Genomic DNA, 16,533 nt, shown 5'->3' on the forward strand with positions numbered 1-16,533 from the left:
TTTTTATTTTTTAAAGTTTATTTATTTATTTTTGCTACGCTGGGTCTCTGTTGCTGCAGGCGGGCTTTTTCTAGCTGCAGCAAGTCGAGGGGTACTCTCTAGTTCCGGTGCGCGGGCTTCTCCTTTAGGTGACTTCTTAGCTGTGCAGCGCCATCTCTAGGGCGCACGCTCAGTACTTGTGGCGCCCGGGCTTGGTTGCCCCGCGGCATGTGGAATCTTCTTGGGCCAGGGATCGAACCCGTTTCCCTGGCATTGGCAGACAGATTCTTAACCACTGGACCACCAGGAAAGTCCCTGTTTTTGTTTCTAACTATTTATTTATTTGGCTGCCCCCGGGCTTAGTTGTGGCATGTGGGATCTGGTTTCCTGATCAGGATGGAACCCGGGCCCACTCTGTTGGGAGCAAAGTCTTAGCCACTGAACCACCAGGGAAGTCCCTCAGGGAGGTTTTGATTTCCATTTTCCTAATGGCTAGTGACCGGAGAAGGCAGTGGCACCCCACTCCAGTACTCTTGCCTGGAAAATCCCATGGACGGAGGAGCCTGGTGGGCTGCAGTTCATGGGGTCGCTAAAAGTCGGACACGACTGAGCGACTTCACTTTCACTTTTCACTTTCATGCGCTGGAGAAGGAAATGGCAGCCCACTCCAGTGTTCTTGCCTGGAGAATCCCAGGGACAGGGGAGCCTGGTGGGCTGCAGTCTATGGGGTCACACAGAGTTGGACATGACTGAAGTGACTTAGCAGCAGCAGTGACATTGAGCAGACTTTCATATGCTTGTTGGATGTTTGTCTTTGGAGAAGTCACTGCTGAAATGTTTTGCCCGTTTCTTACTTGGGGTGCCTGCCTTTTTGTTGTTGAGTTGTATGAGTTCTTTGCATATTATTCTGAATCCTTGCATTATTAGATATATGTGCAAATATTTTCTCCCATTCTGTAGGTTGTCTTTTCACTTTCTTTATTGTGTCTTTTGATGTACATATGTTTTTAATGCTGATGAGCTTCTATTAATTTTTTCCTTGAGCTCATGGTTGTAGTGTCATATGTAAGAAGCCATTACCAAATTCAAGACCATGAAGACTTATGACTTCTGTTTTATAGTTTCTGCTCTTGACTTAGAGCTTTAATCTAAAGTAATTTAACTTAATTGTATATATGTGATAAGGGTCCAACTTCATTGTTTTGCATGTGAATATCCAGACTTCCAAGCATCATTTGTTGAAAGATGTATTTTTTTCCCATTGCATCATGTTGGCACCCTTGATTAAACCAGTCATGTAGTTAATATATGGACTCTGAATTTTATTCCACTGATCTATGTCTGACCTCATGTCAGAAACATAATGTCTTGAAAACTGGAGCTTTGTGCTACAATTTTGAAATTGAGAAGTGTGGGCTCACCAATGCTTTTTTTTTTAAAGGTGATTTTGACTATTTGACTATTTTTCACTAGCAACTCCATATGAATTTTAAGATCACGTTTTCTGTTTCTGCAAAAAAGAATGTTGGGCAGTCTGTAGAATGCTTGGGGAATATTGTCCTCTTAACCATATTAAGTTTCACAAGATGTTTTTTCATTCATTTAAGTTGTCTTTAGTTTCTTTCAGAAGGGTTTTATGGTTTTGGTTTATAAATCTTGGGCGTGATTAAATTTATTCCTAATTTTTTTTAATGCTATTGTAAATGAGAGGTTATCTAATAAATTTCCTTTTCAGATTGCTTACTGCTTGTGTATGGGCTTCCCAGGTGGCGCTAGTGGTAAAGAATTCACTTCCCAATGCAGGAGATGCAAAAGACGTGGCTTGGATCCCTGGGTCAGGAAAATCCCCTCGAGAAAGGAATGGCAACCCACTCCAGTATTCTTGCCTGGAGAATTTCGTGGACAGAGGAGCCTGGCGGGCTACAGTCCATGGGATCGCAGAGAGTCAGATACGGCCAAGCACAAAGCACAACAAGTGTATAGAAATACAAGTCATTTAAAAAAATAAAAACTGGTATCCAACAATTTTGCTGAACTTCTTTATCAGGACTTTCTATTAATACATGGGATACCAAGTCATCTGCCTATAGAGACAGTTTTACTTCTTCCTGTCTAATTTGAATGCCTTTTATTTCTTTCTCTGACTAGAATTTCTATTATAGTGTTGAATGTGTGTGTGTTAGTCGTTCAGTTGTGTCTGACTCTTTGTGACCACAGGGACTGTAGCCTGCCAGGCCCCTCTGTCCATGGAGTTATCCAGGCAAGAATACTGGAGTGGGTTGGCCATTCTCTTCTCCAGAGGATCTTCCCGACCCAGGGATCGAACCCAGGTCTCCTGTATTACAGGCAGATTCTTTACCGTCTGAGCCACCAGGAAATAGAAGTGGTGAAAGCAGTCCTCCTTGTCTTGAACCAGATCTCAGAGGGAAAGTTTTCAGTCTCTCATCACTGATTATTGTATTAGCTTTGGGTATTTGGGATGTTAGCTTGGAGACATGTTGAGGTACTCTCCTGCTATTCCTGGTTTGAAAAGTGTTTTATCATGAAATGATGCTGGATTTTATTGAATGTCTTTTCTGTATTAATTGAGATGATCATGTGGTTTTTTCTTCCTTCTAATCATGTGATATTATTATGTTGATTGATTTTTGTGTGTGGAACCACCCTTCTATTCCTTGGATAAGTCCCACGTGATCATAGTGTATAATCATTTCATCTCTAGTGGATTCAACTTGCTAGTATTTTCTTTCTTTTTTAAAAGAATTTTATTTATAGATGATTTATAGTGTTGTGTTAGTTTCAGTGTACAGCAAAGTGTTTCAGTTATACATATATCCATTCTTTTTCAGATTCTTTTCTCATAGAGATTATCACAGAATATTGAGTAGAGTTCTCTCTGCTATACAGTAGGTCCTTGCTGATTATTTATATTATACATGGTATTTTGTGTATCTTAATCCCAAGACCCTGATTTATCCCCACCCCATGTCTCCCCTTTGGTAATCACAGATTTGTTTTTGATGTCTGTAAGTCTGTTTCTGTTTGGTGAGTAAATTCATTGGTATAATTTTTAAAATTAGATTCCATGTGTGAGTGATATTTGATAGTATTTTCTTGAGGATATTTGCATCTGTTTTCATAGGATCCTGGCTTGTAGTTCTTTGCTTTGTTGTTTTTGACTTTGGAACCAGGGTTGTGCTGTCCTCATAACTTAGGGCATGTTGAGTAACTTTAGTGATGTTCCTTCCCCTTCTACTTTTGCAAGAGTGTGGTATGGATTGGGGTTAATTCCTTAATGTTTGGTAGAATCCACCTGTGAAGTCATCTGATTCTGGGCTCGCTTGCTCGGGCTGTTTTTGTTTCCTGACTTAGCCTCTCTATTTCTTATAGGTCTATTTAGACTTCTGTTTCCTCTTCAGTTCGGGTAGTTGTGTGTTTCTAGATATTTGTCCTTTTCGTCTGGGTTTTCTAATATGCTGGCATTGTTTATTGTATAACCCTTCCTTGTTTCTGCAAAATCCATCGTAATGCCAGCTTGTTCACTCCTGTTTTTAGTAATTTGAGTCTTTTTTCTTAGCTTATATAGAGAATTGTTCATTCTATTGAACTTTTCAAAGAACCAACTTGTTTTGCTCTGTTGTTTGTTTCATGTATCTCCACTCCAGTATTTATCCTTTCCCTCTTCTAGTGGCTTTGGGTTTAGTTTTCTCCTCTTTTTTCTTGTTCCCTAAGGTGTGCTTATTGACTTCATTGTTTTTTAGGTAGCAGTCGTTTACAGCTGTAAGAGTCCCTCGGTGTTCCTCTGCATTCACTGCATCCTTTGTGTTTTTTCATTTTCTATAGTCTCAAAGCATTTTTTAAAGTTTCCTTGTGATTTCTTCTTTGACTCGTTGGTTACGTAAGTGTTCTTTAATTTCCATGTGTTTGGAATTTTCCACTTTCCTTTCTGTTATTGATTTCTAGCTTCATTCCAATATGGTCAGAGAAGATTATTTGTGTTGCTCCAGTCATTTCAGATTTATTGGGCATTGTCTTGTGCCCAGTGAGTGACCTGTTCCTTTGAGATTGCTCCACGTGCACACTAGAAGAGTGTGTTCCGCTTCAGGTGAAGTGTTCTCTATATGTCTGTGAAATCTGACTAGTGTATAGTGGTCGGGTCCTCTGTATCCTTACTGAATTTCCATCCATTATGAAAGTGAGAAGTTGAAGTTTTCAACTACTGTTGAGGAACTGTCTATTTCTCCCTTCAATTCTGTCAGTGTTTAGTTCGTGCATTTTGGGGCTCTGTTATTTGGCATGTATATACTGTTATATTAACTCCTTGATGGGTTGACTTTTTAAAAAATCAATATATAATGTCATTCTTTGATTCTGGTAACAATTTTAGGTCATATTCTGTTCTGATTTTAGTATAACCACCCCAGCTCTCTTCTGGATTTCCTTCTGCATTTATTTATTTGTTTTATGTATGTCTTGTGTTTTTGTTATGTTGCTCAGTTCTTCTAGTACTGCCTGCTTTTGTATTTAGTTCATTTTTTTAAGCATACGTCTTGATTCCATTCTCTTTTCCCATATTTTTTTAGTGATTTGTTCATGGTTACCTTGGGAACTACAGTTCATATATTATGGCAACCTTAAACTTACTTGAATAATATTTAAATGGAACTTAATAATACCTTGTTTGTATTATTTGAATAATACCAGTTAGTTTCAGTATATACTTTGTTCCTGTGTGTCTCTATCTCTCCTTTAGATTGTTACTTTAATACATTACATCTTTTTTACAGATTACATCTTTATATATTTTAAGACTTATAATGATTGCCTTGTGCATTTGTCTATTAAATAATACAAGGAAAAGTGGAGTCATAAGCCAAAATACAGTAATAGTGGCTTTTAAAAATATTTTTTTATTTTTAGCTTTTCTTCATTTAATATTCATTGCTAATTTCTTGTCAGGACTTTACACCAGTAGTGTCCTTTTTTCTTTTTTTAATTTAATTTTTAATTGGAGGATAATTATTTTACAATATCGTGTTGGTTTCTGCCATACATCAACACGAATCAGCCATGTGTGCATGCTCAGAAGCTTCAGTCATGTCCAACTCTGCTACCCCATGGACTGTAGCCCACCAGGCTCCTCTACCCATCAGATTGTGCAGGCAAGAATACTGAAGTGGGTTGCCATTCCCTTCTCCAGGGGATCTCCCTCACCCAGGGACTGAACCCAGGTCTCCTGTGGCTCCTGTATGGCAGGTGGATTCTTTACCGCTGAGCCACCGGGGAAGCCCCAGTAGTAGTGGCTTTTATGCTTACCTATGTGTTTACCCTTACTGTTTGCTGTTGACTGAATTGTGTCCCCCAGAATGCATGTGTTGAGGCCCTAACACCCAGTGGGATAGTATTTGGGGTGGAGCATTTGGGGGCTATTTAGTATTGAGGGTAGAGCTCTCAGGATGTGACTGCTGCTGCTGCTAAGTCACTTCGGTTGTGTCCGACTCTTAGCGACCCCATGGACTGCAGCCTACCAGGCTCCTCCGTCCATGGGATTTTCCAGGCAAGAGCACTGGAGTGGGGTGCCGTCTAGTCCTCTTAATAAGAGGAGAAATGAGAGCGATCTCTCTCTCTCCCCACCGTGTGAGGACATAATAAGAAATTGGCCATTTGCAAGTCAGGAAGAGAATCCTCACCAGTCTGCCAGCACTTTAATCTTGGGCTTTGCAGCCTCCAGAACTTGTGTTCCTTACTTTATTATAGCTTTGGATCATGGTCTGCCATCCTTTTCTTTCCACCCTCAAGGACTCCGTTAGCATCTCTGTAGAGTGGGTCTACGGGGAATTAACTTTTGCTTATCTGGAAATATCTTAATTTCTTTTTCACTCTTTTCTTTTTATCGATATATATTTTATTGAAATATAATTGACTTACTATGTTGTGTTAATTTCTGGTGTACAGCAAAGTGATTCGGTTATGTATATATGTGTATGTGTCTATATATACTTTTTAATATTCTTTTCCATTATGGTTTATTATAGGATATCATGTAGAGTTCTCTGTGCTATACAGTAGGACCATGTTGTTACGCATTCTATATACAAAAGATTACATCTGCTCAACCCTGACCTCCCCTCCATCCCTCCTCAAACCCCCTCCCCCTTGGCAGCCACCCGTCTATGTCTGTGATTCTGTTTCTGTTTCACAGATTCATTTGTGTCACATTCAGGATTCCACATATAAGTGATGCAGTATTTGTCTTTGTCTTTCTAACTTATTTCACTGATAATGAAATGAAATGAAATATGATAATCTCTAGTTGCATCCATGTTGTAGCAAATGGTATTATCTCGTTATTTTTTATGGCTGAGTAGTATTCTGTTGTGTATATATGTACCATATCTTCTTCATCCACTCGTCTGTCAATGGACATTGAAGTTGTTTCCACGTCTTGGCTGTTGCGAGTAGTGCTGCTGTGAACATAGGGGTGCGTGTGTCTTTTGTAGTTCTCTGCAGATGTGTGGCAGCAGTGGGGTTGCTGGGTCACATGATAACCGACTTTACTGTTTAAGGAACCTTCATACTGTTTTCCGTAGTAGCTGCACCAACTTACGTTCCCACCAACAGGGCACAAGGGTTCTCTCTTCTCCACACCTTCTCCAGCATTTGTTACTTGTAGACTTTTTAATGATGGCCGTTCTGATTGATTTGAGGTTGTATCTCATTGTAGTTTTGATTTGCATTTCCCTAATCACTAGTGATGTTGAGCATCTTTTCACGTGCCTATTGGCCATCTGTATTTCTTCTTTGGAGAAATGTCTATTTAGGTATTCTGCCATTTTTCGATTGGGTTGTTTTTTGTTGTTGTTGCTATTGAGTTGTATGAATTGTTTGTATATTTTGGAATTAAGCTCTTGTGGGTTGCATCATTTACAGATATTTTCTCCAATTCTGCAGTTGTCTTTTCGTTTTGTTTATGGTTTCCCTTGCAGTGCAAAAGCTTGTTAAGTTTGATTAAGTCTCTTTTGTTTATTTTTGTTTTTATTTCTATTGCTTTAGGAGACTGACCAAAGGAACCATTGGTACAATTTATGTCAGAGAATGTTTTGCCCATGTTCTCTTCTAGAAGTTTCATGGTGTCATGGCTTCTATTTAAGTCTAAGTCATTTTGAGTTTTATTTTGTGTAGGGCATGAGGGAGTGTTCTAACTGCATTGACTTATATTCAGCTGTCCGACTTTCTCATGCGGCTTTCAATATTTTCTTTGTCTTCCCACAATTTGATTATAATATGTGGTGGGTTGACTTTGAGTTTACCCTATTTGCCGTTCATTGCATTTCTTGGACATATGTACTCATTTGTTTACTCAAAATTGGGAATTCGGGGCCATTTCTGTAGTATTTTTTCTTTTTCTTACTCCTCTTTCAGGAATTCCTATAGTGCATGTGTTGGCATGTTTCATGGTGTCATACATGACCCCGAGGCTGTGTTCATTTTCTTCCTTCCTTTCTTTTTTGGCTGTGCTAAACAGCATGGGGGAGCTTAGTTCCCCAACTAGGAATTGAGCTTGCGCTCCCTGCAGTGGAAGCATGGAGTCTTAACCACTGGATGGCCAGGCAAGTCCCACCAAGACTGTGTTCATGTTAACTCGTGCTTTTTTCTTTCTGCTCCTCAGGCTGAATAGTTTCAGTCAACTCCACGGTTGCGGAGTCTTCTGTCTCCTCAGGTTTGCTGGTGAACCGCTTAGGTGAGCTTATTGTTTTAGTTATTTTATTGTGCTGTTTAGTTTCAGAGTTAGATTCCATTTGTAGTTTCTGTATTTTTATTCATGTTTTCATTTTATTACTATGTTGTTTTCCTGCTTTACTGTAGTTCTTTGTGATTTTCTTTAGTTCATTAAACATTTAACACAATATATTTAGTATCTGTGACCAACAATTCCAATGTCTGGGCTTCCTCAGGGATAGCTTCTGTCGAAAATTTTCCCCTGTGAATTTGACATATTTTCCTGTTTCTGTGTTTTATACTTTTTTCTTGAGAATGGGCTTTTTTGAATAATATGTTGTGGCAACTTCGAAAATCATTCTTAATCCTCAGGGATTACTGAATTTTTCAGGGCTGGTTTTATTGTGACTTTTCCAAACTATTTCTGTACATTTCTTGTAGTTACAGCCGCTAGAATCTCTGGTCCGTGATCTCTGCAGTCAGCCAATGACCTGACAAAGATTCCCTTAAATGTTTGCCTCTCAAAAGGGGGGAAAGCCAGCAAAAATAAACACTGTCCCTTGACCTCTGCAAGAATCCACCTCAGCCCATGGAAGTAAACAGTGGCCAGTGTCCTCTGTTCTGGCCCCTTAGTCATCAAAAGCAGCGGTTAGCGACCAGAACCTAGAATCCCTGTACATAGAGAAAGGGTTTGTCTTGCTCTTTCTGGCTCTGACAGGCTCCTCCAGAAACATGGGCTGCTGCCTGCATGGCCAGGATGGGAGATAGCAGCTGCTTTCATGCCACAGGCTGGAATTTACCTAAATATACCCACTTTTTCATCCAGCTCTGCCGCACAGGTACACATAGAACAGTCACAGTGCTAGACAGTTTCTGCCAGCTGATACTTACTTAGGTGGAGGGCAGTTCCTGGAGCTTCCTGCCCTTCTGTGCTGTTACCAGAATTTAGCAGCTTATTTCTGCATTAAGCATTCCCAGGTATTGAAAATGTTCAGTTACTTTCCAGAGATCTGTAAAGGTTAAGTCTGACATGATTTTTACCCTCTGAATTGTTGCTTTTAACAGAGGGATGGAACTTTGGACTCCTGCTCCACCAGTTTTAGTGATGTCATGCCTGTGTTATCTTTTTAAGAAACTGTTTTCCAAGTAGTTGTGCCGTGTTACATCTTCATCATAAGTATACCAGACTGCCAGTTCTCGCCAGTTCATAGTGTGTTCAGGGTGTGTGTGGACCTTCAATTGGAAAGACGTCACATCATTCTAGTTTGCATGTCCACTTGTATGCTGGTGGTGGTGGTTCAGTCGCTCAGTCATGTCTGACTCTCTGTGACCCCATGGACTGAAGCACACCAGGCTCCTTTGTCCTTCACTGTCTCCTGGAGTTTGCTCAAACTCATGGCTGTTGAGTCGGTGATGCTATTTAACCATCTCATTCTCTGCTGCACCCTTCTCCTTTTGCCTTCAATCTTTCTGAGCATCAGAGTCTTTTCCAGAGTTGTCTCTTCACATCAGGTGGCCAAAGTATTGGAGCTTAAGCTTTGGCATCAGTCCTTCCAATGAACATTCAGGGTTGATCTCTTTTAGGATTGACTGGTTTGATCTCCTTGCAGTCCAGGGACTCTTGAAGAGTCGTCTCCAGCACTACAGTTAAAAGCATCAGTTCTTTGGCACTCAGCCTTCTTTATGGTCCACCTGTCACATCTGTACTGGAAAAACTGTAGTTTTGACTGTGTGGACCTTTGTCAGCAAAGTGATGTCTCTGCTTTTTAATATGCTATGTAGGTTTGTCATATTTTTTCTACCAAGGAGCAGGAGTCTTTTAGTTTCATGGCTGCAGTCCCTATTCGCTGTGATTTTGGAGCCCAAGAAAATAAAGTCTGTCACTGTTCCCCATCTATTTGCCACGAAATAGCAAATAGACGGGCCTGGATGCCATGATCTTAGTTTTTTGAATGTTGAGGTTTAAGCCAGCTTTTTCACTCTCCTTTTTCACCTTTATCAAGAGTCTCTTTAGTTCGTCCTCACTTTCTGCCATTAGAGTGGTATCATCTGCATATCTGAGGTTGTTGATATTTCTCCCAGCAACCCTAATTCCAACTTGTGATTCATCCAGCCCGGCATTTCACGTGATGTACTTCATGTAAGTTAAATAAACAAGGTGACAATATACAGCCTTAATGTACTCCTTTCCCAGTACTGAACCAGTCCATTGTTCCATGTCTTGTTCTGTTTCTTCTTGACCTGCATACAGGTTTCTCAGGAGACAAGTAAGGTGGTCAAGTTTTCCCATCTCTTTAAGAATTCTCCACAGTTTGTTGTGATCCACACAATCAAAGGCTTTAGAATAGTCAGTGAAGCAGAAGTAGATTTTTTTTTTTTAATTCTCTTGCTTTTTCTGTGATCCAAGAGATGTTGGCAATTTGATCTTTGGTTCCTCTGCCTTTTCTAAATCCAGCTTGAACATCTGGAAGTCCTCAGTTCACAAACTGTTGAAGCCTGGCTTGAAGGATTTTGAGCATTACCTTGCTAGCCTGTGAAATGAGCACAATTGTGCAATAGTTTGAACATTCTTTGGCATTGCCTCTCTTCAAATTGGAATGAAAACTGAACCTTTTCCATTCCTGTGGCCACTGCTAAATTTTTCAAATTTGCTGGCATACTGAGTGCAGCACTTTTTCAGCATCATTTTTTAGGATTTGAAATAGCTCAGCTTTAATTCCATCACCCCAGCTTTGTAATAATGCTTCCTTGAGAGTCCCTTGGACTGCAAGGAGATCCAACCAGTCCATTCTAAAGGAGATTGGTCCTGGATGTTCTTTGGAAGGAATGATGCTAAAACTGAAACTCCATTACTTTGGCCACCTCATGCGAAGAGTTGACTCATTGGAAAAGGCTCTGATGCTGGGAGGGATCGGGGGCAGGAGGAGAAGGGGACGACAGAGGATGAGATGGCTGGATGGCATCACCGACTCGATGGACGTGACTGTGAGTGAACTCCGGGAGTTGGTGATGGACAGGGAGGCCTGGCATGCTGCGATTCATGGGGTCGCAAATAGTCAGACTCGACTGAGCAACTGAACTGAACTGAAGGCCCACTTGACTTCACATTCTAGGATGTCTGGCTCTAGGTGAGTGACCACACCATCATGGTTATCTGGGTCATTAAGACCTTTTTTTGTATAGTTCTTCTGTGTGTTCTTGCCACCTCTTAATCTCTTCTGCTTCTGTTAGATCCTTGCTGTTACTGTCTTTTATTGTGCCCATCTTTGCATGAAATGTTCCCTTGGTATCTCTAATTTTCTTAAAGTCATCTCTTTATCTTTTCCATTCTATTGTTTTCCTCTATTTCTTTGCATTGTTCACTTAAGGCTTTCTTATTTCTCCTTGCTATTCTCTGGAACTCTGCTTTCAGTTGGATTTATCTTTCCCTTTATCCTTTGCCTTTTGCTCCTCTTTTCTCAGCTATTTGTAAGGCCTCCTCAGACAACCATTTTGCCTTCTTTTGTTTCTTTTTCTTGGGGATGGTTTTGGTCACCGCTTCCTGTACAGTGTTATAAACCTCTGTCCATAATTCTTCAGGCACTCTGTCTACCAGATCTGATCCCTTGAATCTCTTTATCATCTCCACTGTGTAATCATAAGGGATTTGATCTAGGTCATATTTGAATGGTTTAGTGGTTTTCCCTACTTTATTCAATTTAAGCCTGAATTTTGCAATAAGGAGCTCATGATCTGAGCCACAGTCAGCTCCAGGTCTTGTTTTTGCTGACTGTATAAGAGCTTCTCCATTTCTGAGTTCAAAGAATATAATCAGTTTGATTTCAGTATTGACCATCTGGTGATATCCATGTGTAGAGTCGTCTCGTGTTGTTGGAAGAGGGTATTTGCTATGACCAGTGTGTTCTCTTGACAAAACTCTGTTAGCCTTTGCCCTGCTTCATTTTGTACTTCCAGAGCCAAACTTGTCTGTTACTCCAGGTATCTCTTGACTTCCTACTTTTGCATTCCAGTCTCCTATGATAAAAAGGACATCTTTGGGGGGTGTTAATTCTAGAAGGTCTTGTTAGGTCTTCATAGAATCATTCAACTTCAGCTTCTTCGGCATTAGTGATTGGGACATAGACTTGGATTACCGTGATGTTGAATGGTTTGCCTTGGAAATGAACCAAGATCATTCTGTCGTTTTTGAGACTGCACCCAGGTGCTGTATTTTGGACTCTTGTTGACTATGAGGGGTACTCCATTTCTTCTAAGGGATTCTTGCCCACTGTAGTAGATATAATACTCATCTGAATTAATTTCTCTTATTCCTATTCATTTTAGTTACTGGTTCCTAAAATGTCAGTGTTGACTCTTGTCATCTCCTGTTTGACCATGTCCAATTTACCTTATTTCACGGACCTAACGTTCCAGGTTCCCATGAAATTTTGTTCTTTACAGCATTGGACTTTTACTGTGTTCACCACCAGGCACATCCACAACTGAGCGTTTTTCCACTTTGACCCAGATGCTTCATTCCTTCTCAACTCTTAATAATTACTCTCCGCTCTTCCGCAGTAGCATATTGGACACCTTCCGACCTGGGAGGGCTCATCTTCCCACGTCATATCTTTTTGCTTTTTCATACTGTTCATGGGGTTCTTGAGGAAAGAATGCTGACGTGGTTTGCCCTTCCCTCCTCCAGTGGACCACATTTTGTCAGAACTCTCCACCATGACCCGTCCGTCTTGGGTGGCCTTGCACAGCATGGCTCATACATTCATTGAGTTACGCAAGACTGTGATCCATTTGATCATTTTGGTTAGCTTTCCGTGATTGTGGTTTTTGTTCTGGAGGTTGTGAGATTATAATTCTTACTTTTTCTTTCTGCCATCTGATGGATGAGGAAGGCTTGTGCAGGCTTCCTGATGGGAGGGACTGACCATGGGAAAAACTGGGTCTTGCTGTGGTGGGCAAGGCGGTGCTCAGTAAATCTTTAATCCAATTGTCTGCTGATGGGTGGGGCTACGCTACCTCCCTGTTAGTTGTTTGGCCTGAATGGCAACCCACTCCAGTATTCTTGTCTGGAGAATCCCATGGAAAAGGAGCCTCTTGGGCTATGGTCCTTAAGATTATAGAATCAGGCACAACTGAAGTGACTTAGCACGACCCAGGCCTGGAATCTACAGGCTCTATGGTAGGGCTATGGTAGGGCTACTGAAGACCTCCAAGAGGACTTATGCCAATATGCCATGACTCCCTAGGACTGCTGAAGTCAGCACCCCTGTCCCTGCAGCAGGACCCTTCCAACCCACGCCTCCACAGGAGACCCTCAGTCACAAGCAGGTCTAGCTCAGTCTTGTAGGATCAGTGTTCCTTTCCCCTGGGTCCGAGTGTGCATAAGATTTTGTTTGTGCTCTCCAAGAATCTGTTTCCCCCAGACCTGCGAGAGTTCTGTAGTCAAATCCCGCTGTCCTTCAAAGTCAGGTTCCCTGGGGCTTCCAGTCCCTTTGCCAGATCCCCAGTTTGGGAAGTCTGATATGGGGCCTAGAACCTTTGCAATAGTATGAGAATTTATTTGGTATTATTGTTCTCCAGTTTGTGGATTGCCCACCTGGAGGGTGTGGGATTTGATTTTATTGTGATTGAGCCCCTCCTCCCATCCTGTTGCAGCTTCTCCTTTGTCCTTTGCTGTGGGGTATCTTTCTTGGTGGTTCCAACTTCCTCCTCTCAGTGGTTGTTCAACAGCTAGTTGCAGTTTTGGTATTCTTGCAGGAGAATTTGAGCACACCTCCTTTTACTCTGACATCTTGATAACAGCTATTGACTTCTCAAATACTTAGAGATTTTGAAAGAATCTTTCTGTTACTGGTTTCTCATGTCCATTACAAGTGAGAACATACAGTTGACCCTTGAACAACATGGATCTGAACTGGGCAGGTTCACTGCTATGCAAGATTTTTAATAGGAGATCCTATGGAACTACACAATCCACAGTTGGTTGGACTCATGCGTGTGGAGCTGCACATAGAGAGGAGCCTGATACAGGGGTGGGCTGTAAGTCACATGTGGACTTACTAAGGCTGGTATGTCAGCATCCTTCACTCCTGTGTTGTTCAGGGTCAGCTGTCTTTTGTATGACTTGCATCCTTTCTATTTTTTGATACTTGTTTTGTGATCAGAGTAGAGTATACCTTTGATGAATGCCCATTGTAATTGAGAATTATGTGTATTCTGCTTTTGTTGTGTAGTGTTCTGTAAATGTTAATGCAATGCAATATAAAAATGTAAATGTTAATGGTTTTGTTCAAATTTACTGTGTCCTTCTGGTTTTCTCCCTAGTTACTCTGTTATTGAGAGAGGTATTCAAATCTTTGACTAAAATTATGGATTTGTTTATTTCTCCTTGCAGGTTAATCAGTCTTTGCTAAATGTATTTTAAAAATTGCCATTAGGTATGTAGACACCAACAACTGTTTTGTTCTCTGTGAACTGACTGCTTTATTATTATGAAGCGATCTGTCTTATTCCTACTAATAATCTTTCCTGAAATCTACCTTGTCTCATAGGAGAATAGCCTAGATTCTAACTTGCTTCCCTTTTTTGTAAATAAACTGTATTTCATGATTTGCACAGGTAAGAAATGTGGTATTATGTTTGTGTAAAAGTAATTGTGGTTTTGGACCGTGAATTGTAAATCATTATTACTAGGCTCAAACACATCTTTACTATAATCAAAATAGGAACTATTACAGTCAACACACTTTTGTCAACAAAAAATGTTTGCTTATTCCTGTAGCATAAAAATCCAAGTTGCGGGATTTGACGAACTCTTAGAAAGCATTTTCTGTATCCTGCTGGTTGTGGAAGCGTTTCCCCAGCAAACAGTTGTCGAGATGCTTGAAAAAGTGGTTGTCAGATGAATATGGCAGAGGAGGCAAAGCTTTGTAGCCCAATTTGTTCAATTTTTGAAGTGTTGTTTGTGCAACATTATGGTCGGGCGTTGTCGTGGAGAATAACTGGGCCCTTTCTGTCGACCAGTGCCGGCTGCAGGTCGTGCAGTTTTCAGTGCGTCTCATCGATTTGCTGAGCATACTTCTCAGCTGTAATGGTTTCACTGGGATTCAGAAAGCTGTAGTGAATTAGATGGACAGACAGCAGACTACCGAACTGTGACCGTGACCCTTTTTTTGGTGCTAGTTTGGCTTTGGGAAGTGCTTTGGAGCTGATTCTTGGTCCAGCCACTGAGCTAGTTGTTGCCAGTTTTTGTATAAAATCCACTTTTCATCTCTTGTCACAATCCAATTGAGAATGGTTCATTGTTATGTAGAATAAGAGAAGGCAACACTTCAAAATGAGAATTTTTTTTTTTATTTGAAGTCAGCTCATGAGGCACCCACTTATCGAGCTTTTTCACCTTTCCAGTTTGCTTCAAATGTCAAACGACTAGAACGGTTGGCGTTGAGCTCTTCGGCAACTTCTCACGCAGTTGTAAGAGGATCAGCCTCGATGATTGCTCTCAGTTGGTCGTTGTCAGCTGCTGATGACCGGCCACTACTCTCCTTATCTAAAGGCTCTCGTCTCCTTTGCAAAACTTCTTGAACCACCACTGCACTGTACGTTCATTAGCAGTTCCTGGGCCAGAGGTGATGTTGATGTTGTGAGTTGTCTCCCCTGTTAACTATCCATCTTGAACTTGAATAAGAAAATCACTCAAATTTGTTTTTTGTCTTACATCATTTCCATAGTCTAAAATAAATATAAACAGCAAATATTATCACATAAAATGAGAAATGTGCAATAAAATGATGTATAACATAACCACATTTATTAAGAATGATTCCAGTATCAAATGGCAAATTTCAACAGTGTGAAAACTGCAAAAATGTTTGCACCAACCTAATACAATTTGGGTTCCTAAAAAGAAAATTTGAATTTTTAAACTTTATTCTTTTGACATTGAAAACTAGATCTGTTAGCTCCATACCACAGTCTCTAGCTTTGTAAATGTGAATATGGTACAGTTCTCAAATCTCTCCACTTTTGACCTGTTGATGTTGTTATATTTAAAGTTTATTTCTTGTTGTTGTTGTCATTGTTTAGTCACTAGGTCATGTTCGACTCTTTGTGACCTCATGGACTGTAGCCCTCCGGGCTCCTCTGTCCATGGGATTTTCCAGACAAGAATACTAGAGTGGGTTGCCATTTTCTTCCTCCAAGGGATCTTCCCAACCCAGGGATTGAACCCATGTCTCCTGCATTGGCAGGTGGATTCTTTACCACTGAGCCCCCAGGAAGCCCATGTGTTTCTTATAGGCAGCATATAGTTGGGCCTCTGCCTGTAGAATGTTCAGGACACTGACACATTCACACTTGGTATGACCATCGCCCTGCTCTTTGTTTTCTACTGGTCCCATCTCTTCTTTATTCTTTTATTTCTGCTTTTGAATTTTTTTAGTGATTTAATGATTTCATTTTATTTCTATTGCTTTATTAGTTGTAACTTTTTGTTTTGTTATTCTGTTCTTTGTGTTAGGGTTTTTAATATATATGTAACTTAACAATCTGTCTTCAGGTGATGGGGTGCCTTTTGTGCCCTGGAAGACCATGGTTCTTGGCCCTCCCCAAGCAGTTGATCAGAGGCCAGATGAGAAATGAAGAGAAGGCTCTAGTGGGGCCCCTACTGCAGCAGGAGGAGTGAGCGCAAGGAGCAGGCCCCCTTGCTCACTCCCCAGGAAGGGGCGAGCTGGTTTCTTCTGTGGGGGGCTCGGGCCACAGGATGGCTGGGCTGGTTTGCCCACCCCTTCGGTGGTGCCACACAGGGGCACGCTCAGTACCCTGCTCTGGCAGCTCTTC

General features: G+C 41.0%; 1 long non-coding RNA gene across 2 annotated transcripts in view; it reads left to right on the plus strand.

Moving 5' to 3' along the window:
• LOC147353100 (uncharacterized) overlaps window positions 1–15,498 on the plus strand; it is a 16,841-nt gene extending 1,343 nt beyond the window's left edge. The window contains exons 2-3 of one of the 2 annotated variants that reach the window (XR_015145366.1): window positions 7,649–7,720; window positions 15,103–15,498. This is a non-coding gene — a long non-coding RNA (uncharacterized LOC147353100). The remainder of the gene's footprint in view (window positions 1–7,648; window positions 7,721–15,102) is intronic. The other variant, XR_015145367.1, reaches the window with a different exon arrangement.
• Window positions 15,499–16,533: the final 1,035 nt, after the last annotated feature.

The sequence above is a fragment of the Bos grunniens genome, chromosome 18 (assembly GCF_055505025.1).
Source record: "Bos grunniens cultivar Pamir isolate PY7600 chromosome 18, Bosgru_T2T1.0, whole genome shotgun sequence".
Lineage (NCBI taxonomy): Eukaryota > Metazoa > Chordata > Mammalia > Artiodactyla > Bovidae > Bos > Bos grunniens.